The sequence below is a fragment of the Diceros bicornis genome, chromosome 28 (genome assembly GCF_020826845.1).
Source record: "Diceros bicornis minor isolate mBicDic1 chromosome 28, mDicBic1.mat.cur, whole genome shotgun sequence".
In the NCBI taxonomy this organism is placed as follows: Eukaryota; Metazoa; Chordata; class Mammalia; order Perissodactyla; family Rhinocerotidae; genus Diceros; species Diceros bicornis.
Window position 1 is genome coordinate 30,927,190 of NC_080767.1, and position 19,779 is coordinate 30,946,968.

General features: G+C 38.6%; 1 pseudogene; it reads left to right on the top strand.

The window, feature by feature from the left end:
* The first annotated feature begins 287 nt into the window (after window positions 1-287).
* Window positions 288-1,279, top strand: LOC131393318 (olfactory receptor 1J21-like; annotated as a pseudogene).
* The last annotated feature ends 18,500 nt before the right edge of the window (window positions 1,280-19,779 follow it).

Genomic DNA, 19,779 nt, shown 5'->3' on the forward strand with positions numbered 1-19,779 from the left:
TGAATTAGCCTTGCACCATAATTTCCTAATCTCAGATTTCTGCAATGAACACCTGGACTCCTCAAGGTTGAACCTGAGCTGATCTTGTCATCATTCCGACATTTCATGGTTTCTCCAAAAGAGATTGTTTTGGTTCCTAGGTGGGTGCATAATAACTTGATGTCAGGTCAGGTTTTTAAGTGGGTTTTAGCATGTTAACGGGGCAAAAAGAATTAAATATTCAGGTTAAAATTCATGTACTGACTAGTCAAAATCCAAGTTTCCATTATGTGATAGTCATAGTTATTTCTCATTCTTTCACATTTCTATCTCATTTTTTGATCTCCAGCAAAAGGGAAAAACATGAGGAGGGATAACCAGAGCAGTGTGTCTGAATTCCTCCTCCTGGGGCTCCCCATCTGGACAGAGAAGCAAGGCATATACTACACTCTTTTTCTGGTCATGTACCTGACCACAGTGCTGGGGAACCTGCTCATCATCCTGCTTGTTAGGCTAGACTCTCGCCTCCACACTCCCATGTACTTCTTCCTCAGCCATTTGGCCTTCACTGATGTCTCTTTCTCATCAGTCACAGCTCCAAAGATGCTCATGAATATGCAGGCACAGAGTCAATCCATCTCATATGCTGGGTGCATTTCTCAGATGTATTTCTTCTTATTTTTGGGGATTCTTGACAGCTTCCTTCTCACATCAATGGCCTATGACAGGTACGTGGCCATCTGTCGCCCCCTCCACTACACCACCATCATGAGTCAGAACCTGTGTTTCCTGCTAGTAACTGTGTCCTGGGTCCTATCCTGCACCAGCGCCCTTTCGCACACCCTCCTCCTGGCTCGTCTCTTTCTGTGGAGACAACACTCTCCCCCACTTCTTCTGTGACCTCTCTGCCTTACTGAAGCTGTCCAGCTCAGATACCACAGTCAATGAACTGGTTATCCCCATTGTAGGAACAGTGGTCATGATTCTGCCATTCATATGTATCCTGGTCTCTTATGGCCACATCGGAGCCGCCATCCTTAGAGTCCCCTCCACCAAGGGAATCTGCGAAGCCTTGTCCGCATGTGGTTCTCACCTCTCTGTGGTGTCTCTGTACTATGGAGCAATTATTGGACAGTACTTTTTCCCTTCATATAATAATTCCAATGAGAAGGATGTCATTGTGGCTCTATTGTACACTCTTGTCACTCCCATGCTAAATCCCTTTATCTACAGTCTGAGGAATCGGGATATGAAAGGAGCTCTGGGAAATATACTCAGGAAAGGAAAATTTTCACCATGATGAGCATTGTCTTTCCTCTATGTTTTATCTTGCACTTAATTTTCTTCTCTGTTTAGTTTTTACTTATTTTAGAGAGTCATGGGAAAAGTTTATTAAAAACATACCTACACAACTATCCTTTCATAAAAGTTTTTTTTTTCTTTTTCACATGGTATCCCTTGCCCTACAAGCATTTAAAATTTTTATGCAGTTAGAGCTTTCAGTGTTTTCATTTTATTTTTTTTAAGTTTACATATTTTATATAGCAAAGCTTTTCCTTTCTCAAGATAACAAAAATATTCCTCCTGGCGGCTTCATGGTTTTATTTTTGTGTTTAGTTTTGTAATATACTTGAAATTATTTTTATGTATGACATTAATTAGATATTGAATTTTATTTTTGTTTCTAATTTCTTATGAATTGTCCAAATTGTGTTTCAGATATGTTTACAGAGTTATAGTAGCATGGTATGTCACATTTTTTCCCTTTATATTGGGTGGACCTGGACACAAATAGAAATGCGATGGATTTCTGTACAAGGTCAGGAAAATCATCCAGACATGACTGGTACTGTCCCCAGCTCAAACTTGACTGTAGCCCTCTGTGTCCTTGGATGGCCCACTGAATGTGAAGCATGGTAGTGAGAGTAGAGATTTTAAAGTGACTTTCCAAGGGATGATGTGATTATTGGTGGTCAGGCCCATCTGATCAGGGCGTTCCACCTTTCAGAGCATGGGACTAAGAATGTCTAGGCAGAATATCTGGAAATCTAGGCCACTTGAATTGAACTCAGTGTAGTTTAATCCAAATTTATTTGAAATTAAAAAAAAAAATACTTCCCTGCCCTAAGTACATAAATGTACTGTCCTACGTTTCCATCTGCAATGGTAAAGTTTTGTCTTCAGTCCTTGAGAAATTAACTCTGCTTGAAGCAAATGTAGCTAACTTCAATGCTATAAGCTGATACCTGTGACCAATCATTATTTCATTTAATCCTAGTAATTGGTATAAAGGAGGAAATTCATAGTAAGAGAGGCTTACTAAGTTGCCCAGTGCCAATAGATTAGCAATATTGAGTAGACATGATACTCAAAATACTGTACGTGTGTGGTCAAATCCTGAGTCCTTGGAATCATTTGAATATTTTTCAAAATTGAGTAATATTTTTACATATTTTATATAACTTTAAAAATATTGAAAAAGCAAACAAATGAGTGTATATAACATGCAGACAGCTTAAATATATATGTACATATATGCTATGTTGTATGTGTGTATATATGTGTGTATGTGTTTGTATATATGTGATATCTAATCCCATTTTAAAGAATAATACTAAAAGAAATACAAATACTCATTTAACAATCTCCAGGCTTACCCAGTAGAAAACTAACAATATTGTTAAGCCCCTTGTGTTTCCTCCTCAACTGTATCTTCCTCTTCTCTGAAAAATACCCAGTCTTTTTAATATTTTCAATATTTCTTTACTTTTCTTTAAAGTTTTAACACTTCTATATTGATCCTTCAATTTTGCCTTCTCTAGAACTTCAAATAAATGGAATAATACTATATTTATTCTTCTAGGCTTTGCTTTTGTTCTCTAATATTGTCCTTCTGAAATTCATTCATGTTGTATAACATTCCACTGTGAGGCTACAGCACACTATCTTTTCTATTTTCTATGGCTATTTCATTTGTTTTCAGCATTTTGCTATTACAAACAACGCTGCTGCAAACATTCTTGCACATCACCTAGTGCACATATGCAAGAGATTCTGTAAATTCTATACCCAGAAGAAGAGTTACTGGATTGTAGGCATGTGTATGTTCACCTTAACTATCACTGCTAAGCTCGTCTTTAAAATACTCATACCAACAAGCCAGTCTGAAAAGGCTACCTACTGTATGATTCCAAAGGTGTGACATTCTGGAGAAGACAAACTATAAAGGTAGCAAAAAGATCAGTGACTACCAAGGGTTCAGGCTTGAAGGGGAGAAAGATAAATAGGTAGAGCAAAGGGGATTTTCAGCAAAGGGAAATGAAACTATTCTGTATGATGCTGTAATAGTGGATACATATCATTATGTATTTGACAAAAACCAAAAATACAGTACAACATAAAGAATGAACTCTAATGTCACCTAAGGGCTTTAGTTAATAATATACCAATGTTAGTTTAATCATAACAAATGTATTACACAGATGTAAAATATTAATAATAGGGGAACTGGATAGAGGTGGGGGAGAAGTATACGGACACTTTCTTTTTTTTTTTTTTTGTGAGGAAGATCAGCCCTAAGCTAACATCCGTGCTAATCCTCCTCTTTTTTTTTGCTGAGGAAGACTGGCTCTGAGCTAACATCTATTGCCTATCCTCCTCCTTTTTTTTCCCCAAAGCCCCATTAGATAGTTGTATGTCATAGCTGCACATCCTTCTAGTTGCTGTATGTGGGACACGGCCTCAGAATGGCTGGAGAAGCGGTGCGTCGGTGAGCACCCGGGATCCGAACCCGGGCATCCAGTAGCAGAGTGTGTGCACTTAACCGCTAAGCCATGGGGCCGGCCCTATGGACACTTTCTGATGAATTTTTCTGTAAACCTAAAACTTCTCTAAGAAATAAAGGCTATTAGTTTTTAACAGTTATACTAACTCAAATCTCCACCACCTGAGAATGAGAGTTCTCACTACTTTACTTCTTCAACAACACTTGGTATTGACAGATTTCTTAATTTTTGCCTGTGTATGTTCAAATAGAAAATTATATCTCATTGTGGTTTTACTTTCTATTTCCCTGATTCTTCATGAAGCAGAGCATCTTAGCCTATGCTTATTGGATATTTGTGACAGAGATGGCTGCCTGTCTATCAGAATTTCATGACCTCCTTCCCACATGTGAAGTTGTCACTGGGAGGCAGCTGCCACATTTCCTAATAACCTAGGTGTAGGTACATGGCTCGTTCTCCACAGTGGAAGAGAATGTGTCTTATTTCCTGCTTAGAATTTTCAAGAAGAGTGTATGTCTTCTCCTCTATTTTCTGGAAGCACATCACCTGCTGCTCTGAGAGACAATTGAACCTGGTCCCTGAATTACCCTATAGTGAAATGCCATCAACCCACTAGAAGACCCACACTTGACCGTTAGAGCAGCCATCACTATCTTTAGTGTTCATCGCTCTCATTATTGATACAAAAGTTTCTTCTGATAAATACATGATTATTTCTTTTCCCTGCATTGTTATTGGGTTGTTTCTTTCTATTTATTGTATTGTAAGACAGACTTCATATGATCTGGAAATAAATCCTTTGTCAGTTGTATATATTGCAAATGCTTTCTGCTATCAAAAGCTCATTACTTTTGTCTTTTTACTATCTACTGATGTCTTAATTTTAATGTGATTAAAGTTATTAATGCATTATTTTATGATTTGTGTTCTTGACTTTAACACCCTTTCTTGAGAAAGTCACCTTGAAAACGGCAACCATTCTGTTTTATAGACAACAAAGAAGGGATGTGACATCAGGAAAAGTGCAGAGGCTGAGGAAGTGTGGACTCAGATTTCTTGTCAGAGGGAGCATCTTGAGTTTGCACATCTAGTAGGAACACCCCAGTGGAATCCCCTCTAACACAATTTGCTACAAGTAACTCAGCATTGGGTGGGTCCACCCTGTACTCTTGCTCAAAGGATAGAGTTTTTTAGCAAAGTAACCTACAAAACTGATACAGTAGTATAGTGTCAGTGTCAGAGTAAATGTCCTTTACTCAGAGATATTAATATCAATTAATCACACACACACACTTTATCACTAACAGCTCATATGCTCAAGGCAGTGTCCAGGGTCTGGAGGAACTTTGTGACCTTGGAAAATAGATGCAAATTGAGTCTCTGGAGTGAAACGCATGCCCCTGACCTAACTAGCGTGCGTGATAAGAAGCAGAGCTAGATGTTATCAGAATAAAATAATAGAATATCAGTAGTATATGCTTTGACAACAACTCAATAGGATCCAGGTATTATAGCACTTTGAAGATTTCCATCCCCCTATAGAGTTTTGTACTGGTGTTGGATGATAAATCATGCGCTTTTCAGTATGTTTTAAACCAAATATATCTCAATTTTTCAAAAGGAAAAAAGAGGTCATGTCAGCAACATGGTGAAGTGAGCTGCTTCCTTTGTCTCTCCCCCTTTTGAACTACAACTAAATGGACATTCACCGACAAATTTAGGACACCCACACATCACAATATGACATCTGAGAGACACTCACAGCTATACATCTGAGGGTGGATTGACTGGCCCTCTGGGAAGTGGTGGAAATAGGTGAGCACTCCCTACCCTCCCCTGGCAGCACTGTGCACACACAGGATCACTTTCCAGCCTGGCACAAGTGCCCCAGGGCAACTGCAGGAAGAGGCAGTGGCCCTTAGCCTGCTGGTGATCGCTTTCTCAGTCAGGAGGGAGCCCACCATACCCCTGCAGCCTTAAGGAGTGGCCCTGGCTTGGTCCCCCTGAGAAACCCTGCTCACCAAGTACAGCAGCGTGGTGGGACCACAAGCATAGACTGTGGCAGATCTACCTGCTGCACTGGGGCAAGCACACTCAAGGCCCTCGTGAGCACCCATAGTACCGCTGAGCCCTGAAAGAGGGGGTGCACCACGCGGCAACTGTAGGAATAAGCAGCAGCGATCCTTAACCCACTTGTGATTGCTTTCCTGGTGGGGGGGGAGGGTAGCCCAATGTGCCCCTGCAGCCCTAAGGAGTGGCCCTGACTAGATCCCCAGGAAAAGCCCCACCCACCAAGCACAGCGGCCTGGGGAAACTGCAAGCAGAGACTGCTGCAGATCTACACACCAAAACCACACTCCAGGCCCACACAAGGACCCGCAGTACCACTGAGCCCTGAAAGAGAGAGTGCACCCTGGGGCGACTGTAGGAAGAAGCAGCAGCAACCCTTATCCCACTCCTGATCAGTTTCCCAGTGAGGGGGGAGCCCACCATGCCCCTGCAGACCCAAGGAGTGACCCTGGCTTAGTCCAGGAGGAAGCCTGGTCCACCAAGCACAGTCCTCACAAGCACCTGAAGGCTCTCCAGGCTAATGCAAGTGCCTGTAGTACCCCCTACAACTTCCAGCAGATGGGGCTGGATCAAAAACTCTGCTCTTGCTTTCCTCTAGCTGTAGCAGGTGGAATATGCAACCTAATACTACCACAAATGCCTCGACAAAAGATTAGGTCATCAAACACCATGAGAAACTGCAGCAACAGTTCAGACCAGAGGGAAAATGACGATTCTCCAGAAGCAAACCCTGAAGGCACAGAAACTTACAACCTAAATAACAGATACTTCAAAATAGCTGTCATAAAGAAACTCAACAAGATACAAGAGAACACAGAAAAACAGTTCAATGAGCTCAGGAGTAAAATGAACCTCTTCACCCAAGAGATTGAAATTATTAAAAAAATCAAGCAGAAATTCTGGAAATGAAAAACACAATTAATGAAATAAAAAGTAATCTAGAATCCTTAAAGAATAGAGCTGATGTTATGGAAGAAAGAATTAGTGATTTAAAGGATAAAAATACAGAAATGCTATAGGTGGAGAATGAGACAGAAATAAGATTTTTTTAAAAATGAAGGAATTCTTTGCAAAATATCCAATTCAATTAGGAAAAGCAACATAAAGATTATAGGTATTCTAGAGGGAGAAAGGAGCAGAGAGCTTGTTCAAAGAAATTATAGCTGAGAACTTCCCAAACCTGAGGCAGGAACTGGATTTACAAATGAACAAAGCTCATATAATGCTTAGTTACATCAATGCTAAAAGACCTTCTCCAAGGCATATAATATTAAAGCTGACAAAAGTCAGTGGCAAAGAAAAAATATTAAGGGAAGTAAGGCAGAAGAATATCACCTACAAGGAAACCTTATGAGGCTTTCAGCAGATTTCTCAGCATAAACCCTACAGGTTAGGAGAGAATGGAATGATATATTCAAAATACTGAAACACAAAAACTTTCAGCCAAGAACACTCTAGCCAGTGAAACTTTCCTTCAGATACAATGGAGAAATAAAAGCTTTCCCAGATAAACAAAAGCTGAGGGAGTTCATCACCACTAGGTCTCTCATACAATAAATAATTAAAGATGCTCTCACATGACAAACAAAAAGGCAAAGGCCTACAGAGCTTTGAACAAGGAGATAAATACATACAGAAAATCAGAAACTGCAGCTCTCTATCAGAACAGGGACGCAAGTACTCAATTATAACTTAAAGTTAAAGGGAAGGAAATCTTCAAAAATAGCTATGAACCCTTCAACTTAGTCACAAACTCACAACATTAAAAGCAGAATAATTTGTAACAAAAATAACTCAGAAGGGGAAGAGGAAAGGAATGGAACCTGCTTGGGTTAATGGAGTTATGAGGCTATGAGAAAAACAGACTATTTCATTTACAAGATCTTTTACACAAACCTCATGGTAACCACTAAACAAAAAATTAGAGCAGAACTACAATTCACAAAAATGGAGAAAACTTCTTCAGAGAACCAATAAAATGAAATGGTAGTCAGAATTACAAAGGAACAGAAACAATGGAAACAGAACAACCAGAAAACAAGGGATGACATGGCAGTATTAAGCCCTCATATATCAATAATCACTCTAAACGTAAATGGATTGATTCTCCAATCAAAAGACACAGAGTAGCTGGAAGGATTAAAAAACAAGATCCAACAATATGCTGCCTCCAGGAAAAACATCTCAACTCTAAAGACAAACATAGGCTTAGAGTGAAGGGAGGGAAGATGATACTCCAAGCTAATGGCAAACAAAAAAAAAAAAGACAGATTTTGCCATACTTATATTAGACAAAGAAGACTTCAATTTAAAAAAGACAATGAGAGACAAAGAGGGGCAGCATATAGTGATAAAAGGGACATTCCACCAAGAGGACATAACACTTATTAATATATATGTACCTAACACAGAGACACAAAAAGTACATAAAGCAACTATTAACAGGCCTAAAGGGAGAAATTAACAGTAACACAATAATAGTTGGGGACATCAAACCCCACTTATATCAGTGGACAGATCATCCAGACAAAAAACAACAAGGAAATATCAAATTTAAATGAAACACTTCATCAGATGGGCTTAATAGATATGTACAGAGCATTCTATTGAAAAACAGCAGAATACACATTCTTCTCAAGTGCACACGGATCATTCTCAAAGATAGACCATATGTTGGGAAACAAGGCAAGCCTCAATAAATTTAAGATTGAAATCATCTCAAGCATCTTTTTTGACAACAGTGTTATGAAACAGGAAGTCAACTAGAAGGAGAAAACAGGGAAAATAAGAAATATGTGGAGACTAAACAACATGCTACTGAATAAGCATTGGATCAATGAAGAAATCAAAGGAGAGATTAAAAATTATCTGGAGACAAACAAAAATGAAAATACAACATAGCAACTCTTATGGAATGCAGCAAAAGCTGTCCTATGAGGGACATTCATAACAATACAAGCCCATCTCAAGAAATAAGAAAAATCTCAAATAAGTAACCCTAAACTGCACATAAAACAAATAGAAAAAAGAAGAAACAAAACCCAAAGTCAGCAGAAGGAGGGAAATAATAAAAATCAGAGCAGAAATAAATAAAATAGAGATTTAAAAAAAAAACAATAGAAAGTATTAATGAAACTAAGAGCTGGTTCTTTGAGGAGATAAACAAAATTGACAAACTCTTAGCCAGACTCACCAAGAAAAAAAGAGAGAAGGCTCAAATAAATAAAATTAGAAATGAAACAGAAGAAATTACAACAGATACTGCAAAATTACAAAGGATTATAAGAAAACACTATGAAAAACTATATGCCAACAATTTGGCAACCTAGAAGAAATGGATAAATTCTTAGACTCATACAATCCCCCAAAACTGAATTAAGAAGAAATAGAGAATCTGAATAGACCAATCACAAGTAAAGAGATTGAAACAGTAATCAGAAACATCTCAAAAAACAAAAGTCCAGGACCAGATGGCTTCCTGGAGAATTTTATCAAACATTCAGAGAAGATTTAATACCTATTGTTCTAAAACTATTCCAAAAAATTGAAGAAGATAGAACCATTCTTAAGTCCTTCTATGAGGCCAACATTACCCTGATAACAAAACCAGATAAGGACAACACAAAGGAGGAAATTACAGGCCAATATCACTAATAAACATAGATGCAAAAATCCTCAAAAAAATATTGGCAAACTGAATACAGCAATACAGTAAAAGGATCACACACCATGATCAACTGGGATTTATTCCAGGGTCACAAGGATGGTTCAACATCCGCAAATCAATCAATGTGATACACCACAATAACAAAATGAGGAATAAGATTCACATGATCATCTCAATAGATGCAGAGAAAGCATTTGACAAGACCCAACATCCATTTATGATAAAAACTCTCAATAAAATGGGTATAGAAGGAAAGTACCTCAACATAATAAAGGCCATATATGACAAAGCCACAGCCAACATCATACTTAATGGTGAAAAACTGAAAGGCATCCCTCTCAGAACAGGAACAAGACAAGGGTGGCCAGTGTATAAGTCTTTCACCTCTTTGGTTAAGTTTATTTCTAGATACCTTATTCTTTTTGTTGCAATTGTAAATGGAATTGCATGCTTGATTTATCTTTCTGTTAGTCCACTGTTAGTGTATAGAAATGCAACTGTTTTTTTGCATACATTTTTCCAAAGAAGATATACAGATGGCGAACAGGCACATGAAAAGATGTTCAACATAACTAATCATCAGGGAAACGCAAACCAAAGCTACAGTGAGATATCACCTTACATCTGTCAGAATGGCTATAATTGCCTCCAACAAATGTTGGAGAGGATGGGAGAAAAGGGAACCCTCATGCACTGCCAGTGGTAATGCAAACTGGTGTAGCCACTGTGGAAAACAGTATGGAGATTTCTCAAAAAATTAACAATGGAAATACCCTATGATCCAGCTCTCCCACTACTGGTTATTTATCTAAAGAACTTGAAATCAATGATCCAAACAGATTTATGCACCCCTATGTTCATTGCAGCATTATTCACAACAGCCAAGATGTGGAAGCAACACAAGTGCCCTTCTACTGATGAATGGATAAAGAAGATGTGGTATATATATATACAATGGAATACTACTCAGCCATAAAAAAGACAAAATCATCCCATTTGCAACAACATGGATGGACCTTGAGGGTATGATGTTAAGTGAAATAAGCCAGACATAGAAAGACAAATACTGCATCATTACACTCATATGTGGAAGATAATGAATACATGGATAAAGAGAATAGATTAGTGGCTACTAGAGGGGAAGGGGGTTGAGGGTGGGTGAAAGGGGTAAAGGGACACATACGTACAGTGATGGACAGTAATTAGACTACTGGGGGTAAGCACAATGAAGTCTCTCCAGAAATTGATAAATAATAATGTACACCCGAAATTACACAATGTTGTAAGCCATTATGATCTCAATAAAATTACTGGACATAAAAAAAAAAAAGAACTTCCCTGTCTCATGTACATAGAGATAGTATGATATATTCTTATATATTTTTATATATATTCTTATATATTTATATATATATATTTTATATATATTCTTATATATTTATATATATATTCTTATATATTCTTATATATTTTGCCTTCAATCCTTGAAAGTCCTTGAAATACATGGAGTTTATTGTTTTTAATGTAATGTGAGGTAAACTCATTTTGATGTTTCTTCATATTAATAGTTAAGTTTTCAAAATTAATTAATTTTTTTTTATTTATTTTTTTATTGATGTTTTAATGGTTTCTAACATTGTGAAATTTTGGGTTGTACATTTTTGTTTGTCCATCACCCCATATATGACTCCCTTCACCCCTTGTGCCCACCCCCCACCCCCACTTCCCGGGTAACCACAGTCCAGTTTTCTCTGTCCATGTGTTGGTTTATATTCCACATATGAGTGAGATCATACAGTGTTTGTCTTTCTCTTTCTGGCTTATTTCACTTAACATAATACGCTCCAGGCCCATCCATGTTGTTGCAAATGGGACGATTTTGTCTTTTTTTATGGCTGAGTAGTATTCCATTGTATATATATACCACATTTTCTTAATCCAATCGTCAGTCGAGGGACACTTAGGTTGCTTCCACTTCTGGGCTATGGTGAATAATGCTGCAATGAACATAGGGGTGCATAAGCCTCTTTGGATTGTTGATTTCAGGTGTGTTGGATAGATTCCCAGTAGTGGGATGGCTGGATCATAGGGCATTTCTATTTTTAATTCTTTGAGGAATCTCCATACCATTTTCCATAGAGGCTGCACCAATTTGCATTCCCACCAGCTGTGTATGAGGGTTCCTGTTTCTCCACATCCTCTCCAACATTTGTTGTTTTTTGTCTTGGTGATTATAGCCATTCTAACGGGCATGAGGTGGTATCTTAGTGTTGTTTTGATTTGCATTTCCCTGATGATTAGTGATATTGAGCATCTTTTCATGTGCCTATTGGCCATCTGTATATCTTCCTTGGAGAAGTGTCTGTTCATTTCCTCTGCCCATTTTTTGATCAGGTTGTTTGTTTTTTTGTTGTTCAGTTGTGTGAGTTCTTTATATATTATGGAGATCAACCCCTTGTCAGATGTATGTTTTGCAAATATTCTCTCCCAGCTGGTTGGTTGTTTGTTCATCTTGATTCTGGTTTCATTTGTCTTTTAAAAGCTCTTTAATCTGATAAAGTCCCACTTGTTTATTTTTTCTTTAGTTTCCCTAGTCTGGGTAGGCATGTCATCCGAAAAGATTCCTTTAAACCCAATGTCAAATAGTGTGTTGCCTATATTTTCTTCTATGAGTTTTATAGTTTCAGGTCTCACCTTCAGGTCTTTGATCCATTTTGAGTTAATTTTTGTGAATGGCGATAGCACATGGTCCACTTTCATTCTTTTGCATGTGGCTGTCCAGTTTTCCCAACACCATTTATTGAAGAGACTTTCCTTTCTCCATTGCATGTTCTTAGCACCTTTGTCGAAAATTAGCTGTCCGTATATGTGTGGTTTTATTTCTGGGCTTTCAATTCTGTTCCATTGATCTGTGTGTCTGTTTTTGTACCAGTACCATGCTGTTTTGATTACTATTGCTTTGTAGTATGTTTTGAAGTCAGGAATTGTGATGCCTCCTGCTTTGTTCTTTTTCTTTAGGATTTCTTTAGCTATTCGGGGTCTTTTGTTGCCCCATATAAATTTTAGTATTCTTTTTTTCTATTTCTGTGAAGAATGTCATTGGGATTCTGATTGGGATTGCATTGAATCTGTAGATTGCTTTAGGTAATATAGACATTTTAACTATGTTTATTCTTCCAATCCACGTGCATGGGATATCTTTCCATTTCTTTATGTCATCGTGGATTTCCCTCAATAATGTCTTGTAGTTCTCATTGTACAGGTCCTTCACCTCCTTGGTAGGATTTATTCCTAGGTATTTTATTCTTTTTGATGCAATTGTAAATGGTATTATCTTTTTGAGCTCTCTTTCTGTTAGTTCATTATTAGCATATAGAAATGCAACTGATTTTTGTAGATTGATTTTGTACCCTGCAACTTTGCTGTAGTTGTTGATTGTTTCTAACAGTTTTCCAACAGATTCTTTAGGGTTTTCTATATATACAATCATGTCATCTGCAAATAGTGAGAGTTTCACTTCTTCGTTACCTATTTGGATTCCTTTTATTCCTTTTTCTTGCCTAATTGCTCTGGCCAAAACCTCCAGTACTATGTTGAACAGGAGTGGTGAGAGTGGGCAGCCCTGCCTCGTTCCTGTTCTCAGAGGAATGGCTTTCAGTCTTTCCCCGTTGAGTATGATGTTAGCTGTGGGTTTGTCATATATGGCCTTTATTATGTTGAGGTACTTTCCTTCTATTCCCATTTTATTGAGAGTTTTTATCATAAATGGATGTTATATCTTGTCAAATGCCTTCTCTGCGTCTATTGAGACGATCATGTGGTTTTTATTCTTTGTTTTGTTGATGTGATGTATCACGTTGATTGATTTGCGGATGTTGAACCATCCCTGCGTCTCTGGTATAAATCCCACTTGATCATGGTGTATGATCTTTTTAATGTATTGTTGTATTCGGTTTGCCAATATTTTGTTGAGGATTTTTGCATCAATGTTCATCAGCGATATTGGCCTGTAATTTTCTTTCTTTGTATTGTCTTTGTCTGGTTTTGGTATCAGGGTGATGTTGGCCTCATAGAATGATTCAGGAAGTGTTCCATCTTCCTCTATTTTTTGGAATAGTTTGAGGAGGATGGGTATTAAATCTTCTTTGAATGTTTGGTAAAATTCACTGGAGAAGCCATCTGGTCCTGGACTTTTATTTTTTGGGAGGTTTTTGATTACTATTTCAATCTCTTTACTTGTGATTGGTCTATTCAGATTCTCCATTTCTTCTTGGTTCAATTTTGGGAGGTTGTATAAGTCTAAGAATTTATCCATTTCTTCTAGATTGTCCAATTTGTTGGCATATAATTTCTCATAGTATTCTCTTATAATCCTCTGTATTTCCATGGTATCCGTTGTAATTTCTCCTCTTTCATTTCTAATTTTATTTACTTGAGCCTTTTCTCTTTTTTTCTTAGTTAGCCTGGCTAAGGGTTTGTCTATTTTGTTTATCTTCTCGAAGAACCAACTCTTTGTTTCATTAATCCTTTCTACTGTTTTTTTGGTCTCAATATCATTTATTTCTGCTCTGATTTTTATTATTTCTCTCCTTCTGCTGGCTTTGGGCTTTGTTTGTTCTTCTTTCTCTAGTTCTGTTAGGTGTAATTTAAGGTTGCCTATTAGGGCTTTTTCTTGTTTGTTAAGGTGGGCTTGTATCGCTATGAGTTTCCCTCTCAGGACCGCTTTTGCTGCATCCCATATGGTTTGATATGGCATGTTATCATTTTCGTTTGTTTCCAGATAGTTTTTGATTTCTCCTTTAATTTCATCAATGATCCATTGGTTGTTCAGTAGCATGTTGTTTAATCTCCACATTTTTGTCACTTTCCCAGTTTTTTTTTCCTGGTTCATTTCCAGTTTCATAGCCTTATGGTCTGAAAAGATGCTTGTTATGATTTCAATCTTCTTAAATTTATTGAGGCTTGCTTTGTTTCCCAACATATGGTCTATCCTAGAGAATGTTCCATGCGCGCTTGAGAAGAATGTGTAGTCAGCTGTTTTTGGGTGGAGTGCTCTGTATATGTCTACTAGGTCCATCTCGTCCAGTTTTTCATTTAAGTCTAATATTTCTTTATTAACTTTTTGTCTGGATGATCTATCCATTGCTGTAAGTGGGGTGTTAAGATCCCCTACTATTATTGTGTTGTTGTTGATTTCTCCTTTTAGGTTTGTTAATAGTTGTTTTATGTACATTGGTGCTCCTATGTTGGGTGCATATATATTTATAAGTGATATGTCTTCTTGATGGAGTGTCCCTTTTATCATTATATATTTCCCTTCTTTGTCTTTCTTAACCTGTTTTATCTTGAAGTCTACTTTGTCTGATATGAGTATGGCAACACCTGCTTTCTTTTGTTTGCCATTAGCTTGGAGTATTGTCTTCCATCCTTTCACTCTGAGCCTGTGCTTGTCTTTAGTGCTAAGATGTGTTTCCTGAAGGCAGAATATTGTTGGGTCTTGCTTTTTAATCCATCCTGCCACTCTGTATCTTTTGATTGGAGAGTTCAATCCATTTACATTTAGGGTAATTATTGAAATATGAGGGCTGAATTTTGCTGTTTTGTCACTTATTTTCTGGTTCTTTTGCATTTCCTTTGTTTCTTGTCCCATTTGTTTTGGACTGCCAATTCAGTTTGGTTGTTCTGTCTTATGATTCTTCTAGTTTTCTCTTTGTTTATCATATGTGGTTTTGCTTTGATTATTTGTTTAGTGGTTACCTTGAGGTTTGGGCAAAAAATCGTGTGTATGAGATAGTCCATTATCTGATAGCCTCCTATTTCTTATACTAAGTCAATTCAGTCACTTTCCTCTTCCCCTTCTAAGTTGTTCTTGTTATACCTTATTCTATCTTGTGTTGTGGCTGTGTGTTTACAGTGATGAGGTTAAATTTATTTTTGGTGAATTTCTTCCTTTGATCTTTGAGTTTAGTATTTAAGTGGTTGCTAACCTATTCCGGTAAAGATCTACTATTTCTCTGATTTTGTCTACCTACTTTTCTCCTTACTCCAAGCTTTGTGTTCCCTTTCTCTTCTTGTTTTCAGGCCTGAGGGCCTTCTTGAGTATTTCTTGTAGTGGGGGTCTCATGGCCATGAACTCCCTTAGCTTTTGTTTATCTGGGAGAGTTACTATTTCTCCATCATATTTGAAGGATATTTTTGCTGGATAGAGTATTCTTGGCTGAAAGTTTTTGTCTTTCAGTATTTTGAATATATCATTCCAGTCTCTTCTAGCCTGAAAAGTTTCTGTTGAGAAATCCGCTGAGAGCCTGATGGGAGTTCCTTTGTACGTTATTTTTTGTTTTTGTCTAGCTGCCCTTAATATTGTTTCTTTGTTGTTGACCCTGGCTAGCCTTACCACTAGGTGTCGTGGTGAAGGCCTTTGTCTGTTAATATATATAGGCGTCCTGCTGGCTTCGCTTACTGGTATTTCCTGCTCCTTCCCCAGATTTGGGAAATTTTCAGCTATTATTTCCTTGAATAGGCTCTCTGTTCCTCTTTCCTTCTCCTCTCCCTCAGGAATACCTATAATTCTTATGTTACATTTTCTAATAGAGTCAGATATTTCTCGGAGTCTTTCTTCATTTCTTTTTAGTCTTAGTTCTCTCTCTTCTTCCATCTGGAGTATATCTGTATTCCTATCCTCTAAAGTACTAATTCTTTCCTCCATATTGTCAGCTCTGTTCTTTAAAGATTCCAGATTCTCCTTTATCTCCTCCATTGTGTTCTTCATCTCCATCAGCACTGATAGGTTTTTCTTTATGATTTCAATCTCTTTTGTGAAGAAACTCCTAATCTCATTGAATTGTTTGTCTGTGTTGTCTCGTATTTCGTTGAGTGTTTTTATGATAGCTATTTTGAAATCTCTGTCATTTAGTTTATGGATTTCTGTGTCTTCGGGGTTGATTTCTGGGTGCTTGTCATTTTGTTTCTGGTCTGGTGATTTCATATATTTTTGCATTGTGGTTCCTGTGTTGGTTTTGATTTTCCTCATCCTGGAAGTCTCTGGTTGCAATTTCCACCTGCCGCCACTGTCTGGTGGTAAAGGGCTGTGTAGTCTAAGCCCCCTGCGCTCTGCCCCAGTTTTTCTGCTGCGATCCGCAGTTTTGTTTTGTTTTGTTTTGTTTTTTTTCCCCACTGCGATCCACGGGTCCAGTCCAGTTTGTTCAGGTCTGCCTCGGATCGCTAGATCTGGTCGAGCTGCAGACTCCGTGTTGCGGGGAGGGGGGAGCTCTCTCTTTTGCCCTCTGGGTCCCTGACGTGGGAGGCTTCTCGTTTGCCCCTCTCTATCCGCTCTCTGGGGTGCTCAGATGTTGATGGTAGCCCTGTGGCTCCTCTGAGCCCTCTGTGCGGGAGTTTCCCACTGGCAGAGAGAGCCCGAAGAGCTACAGTTTCCCGCCAGGGCCGCCCCTCCCCCCTCTCTGGGAGCCGCGGGGACATCAGCCGCTGATCTGATGGGGAGGGAGCGGAGTTCTCCTTACCTCTCCCCACTTCCTCCGGGGGCCCAGCACGTTCCGCTCTCAGATGTGCGGCAGTGTGAATCCCTCTGCTCTAGCTTTTCACTGTCTGGGATTCCGTTGTTGGTCTGTGGCTGTTGCTTTTATTATATCTTGTGGGGGAGGAATTCACGGGAAAGCTCACTCCGCCATGATGCTGACGTCACTCCTCTCAAAATTAGTTAATTTTAAAGAGTTTACTTTTTCTACACTATTCTGCAATAGATGTCTTTGACTGAAAATCAAAGTATCAATTGGGCAATTTCACCTGTACTCCAAAAAATAGATGCAGATAAATGATAGGTAATCTTTAAGTGGAAGTGTTATCAGTAGGGATTTGTTCAGGAGAGTGGAATAAAACTGTTTGCCTATAGAACTGTTGCAAGAGCTGGGGAGCAAAGGTCAGGTAAACTGCCCTTGAAGATTAAAAAAGCTAACACCAAATATTTTAGCCTAAAGCATAACACACCTAGTGTCCAAACGTTAATAGGTAGTAGCTTTAGATCTCAAGAATCACTGAAAAAACTCCCCAATGTCTCAGGCTGCAGCAGTAACGTAGGTAGCTCTTAGGAGCTCAGTGGGAAACTACTGTGAATCTCACATCTGCCTATATTTCTGGTTATAATTACCTCCAGAGAGTAATGGCTTCTCTTCTTCTTCCTTCTAAATCTCTCATGAGTTCCTCTCATTGGAAAACATTAAACACGAAAAATACAGAAAGGAAAAATCTGGAAAATGTAGCTTACAGCCTCACACTACAATGCAGGGGAAGCCATAGAAGTGGGCGATGATGATTCCAAGTTAACAACAGACAATCTAGTATAGGAGATAAGGACAAGAAAAGGGGATTGGGTAGGAGGTTGAGAGAGTGCCCACATGCAAGTCCCGGGAACAGAACGAGGGATACGTGGGACAGAGCCACCCAAGATGAGCCCCTTTTAGATCAGCTAACCTGCAGCTGGCCACAGAAGCATGAGTGAGAGCAGCCAAGTCAAGAAAAACCACCATCCTAAGCTAGATAAGCCAAGTCCCAAGCTAGATCAGCTAAGCCTCAACCAACCCTCAGATTCATAAGTAACAAAATGGTTATTGTTCAATGCCGCTGAGATTTTGTGGTCATTTGTTACCCAGAATTTTTGTGGCAAGATCTAAATGATACATAGGGGTACGATACAGCTCTTATGTCACAAGGACAAGCCTAACATCAGTGGAGTGGGAAGGTATATTCCTGTCACGGAGGTGAGGAGGAAAGAGTAAATATTTTTTTTAAATAATTCAGTATACCACAGTTAATACCTGGAATGTTGAACAAATACTTCTCAGGAGATGTAATGTTTTCCTGTTATTCTTTCAAAATTTATTTAGTTGAGGATTGTTTTCCTCTTCTGCTGAACAAAAACTCTTATGGACCCCATAATTTCTCTTCTAACCCTTAGTTATTAGAAAGGGTAAAGATTACATTCTAACACAAGCACCATCTCAATTCTGTAGTTAAATTTCCCTTTCCCTCATTGTATCTGGCTGTAGACAAGCATCTGTGGTCCAGAAAGGAGTAATAATGGTATATTATCTCCTTTTCCTTCATTTTTATCAAGTCTAGGGGCATTTGCTAAACCCACCTTCTGGGGAAGTAGTATGGAAGGACGAATGAAAAAGAGACGACAATAATATGCTTCTTTGGTTGCTACCATATTAAAAGGTTTTGACATCTCTTGGCCTGCGTGATGGTTAAAACCGACTCATTCTCTTGTTGTCATGTCTAGGCCAGGGGATATTCAGAGATTCCAGACTGCCTTCCCACACATACTTTGTGATATCACTGAAGGATATTTCTTCCTGTGAATGCTTCTCCTCATGGCCCCTGTTTGTCGTGGTACATTCTTTACAGATCTCTTATTCTCTCTTGCAGTTTCCTAGACTTACTAAGAGGACATCTTATGAAAAATTGAAAATGGCTACATACCACTGCTCTCTCTCACATAACCCACTTGTGGTCCGTAGGAAACATTTTTGCTTTTATTGCCTCACAATGAAGGGATGTGAAAGTATTTCCCAAACATAATTCTGTTCTATAATTCCAGCTTCCTCTCCCCTCCCATTTCATCTTTTCTATTGCTCTCATTCTCATAAAAAAAAGGGACCTATATCAAACTCTTTAAATGGTTGTTTTGGAGGTTCTCCCGCTAAGCGTGAGGTGAGGAGGAAAGCACCCCCCGTCCATTGGGAGGATGTGGGGTTCACTGTGAAGCTTTCTCAAAGAGAAACCTCTTTACAAGAACCTGTCCTCTCCAGCTCTTAGCAATTTGTAGATCCACATCTAGGTGGAGAAGCTCATGAGTTATGAATTGATTATTGGGCATTTCCTATAAGCATCTTCATTTTGTGTCTTAACATTCACTTTGGTGTCTGGTGTTTATAAAATCTGGGTACCTCAGCTGAAACTTCCAGTTTAACATCCTGACACATACTGCTCCCTTCCTGTGGTCATTAGCACAAGATAGAACTATGTGTGTCTGGATAATTCTGATTTGACAAGCCTCAGGTAAAGCAACACTCTCTCTGGGAAGTTGTTCATATCCTCTGCCACTAGGCTGAAGTAATTATTCTGCCTAAGGACACAGAGTTCCATGTAAACAATTATAGTTGTTGGCTGAATTGCTCTGGGGTCAGACAGCCGATATTGAAATCTTCCTTTCACTAACTGTGATTTTAAGGCATTCTTCACCTCTTGGAGCCTGAGTTTTCC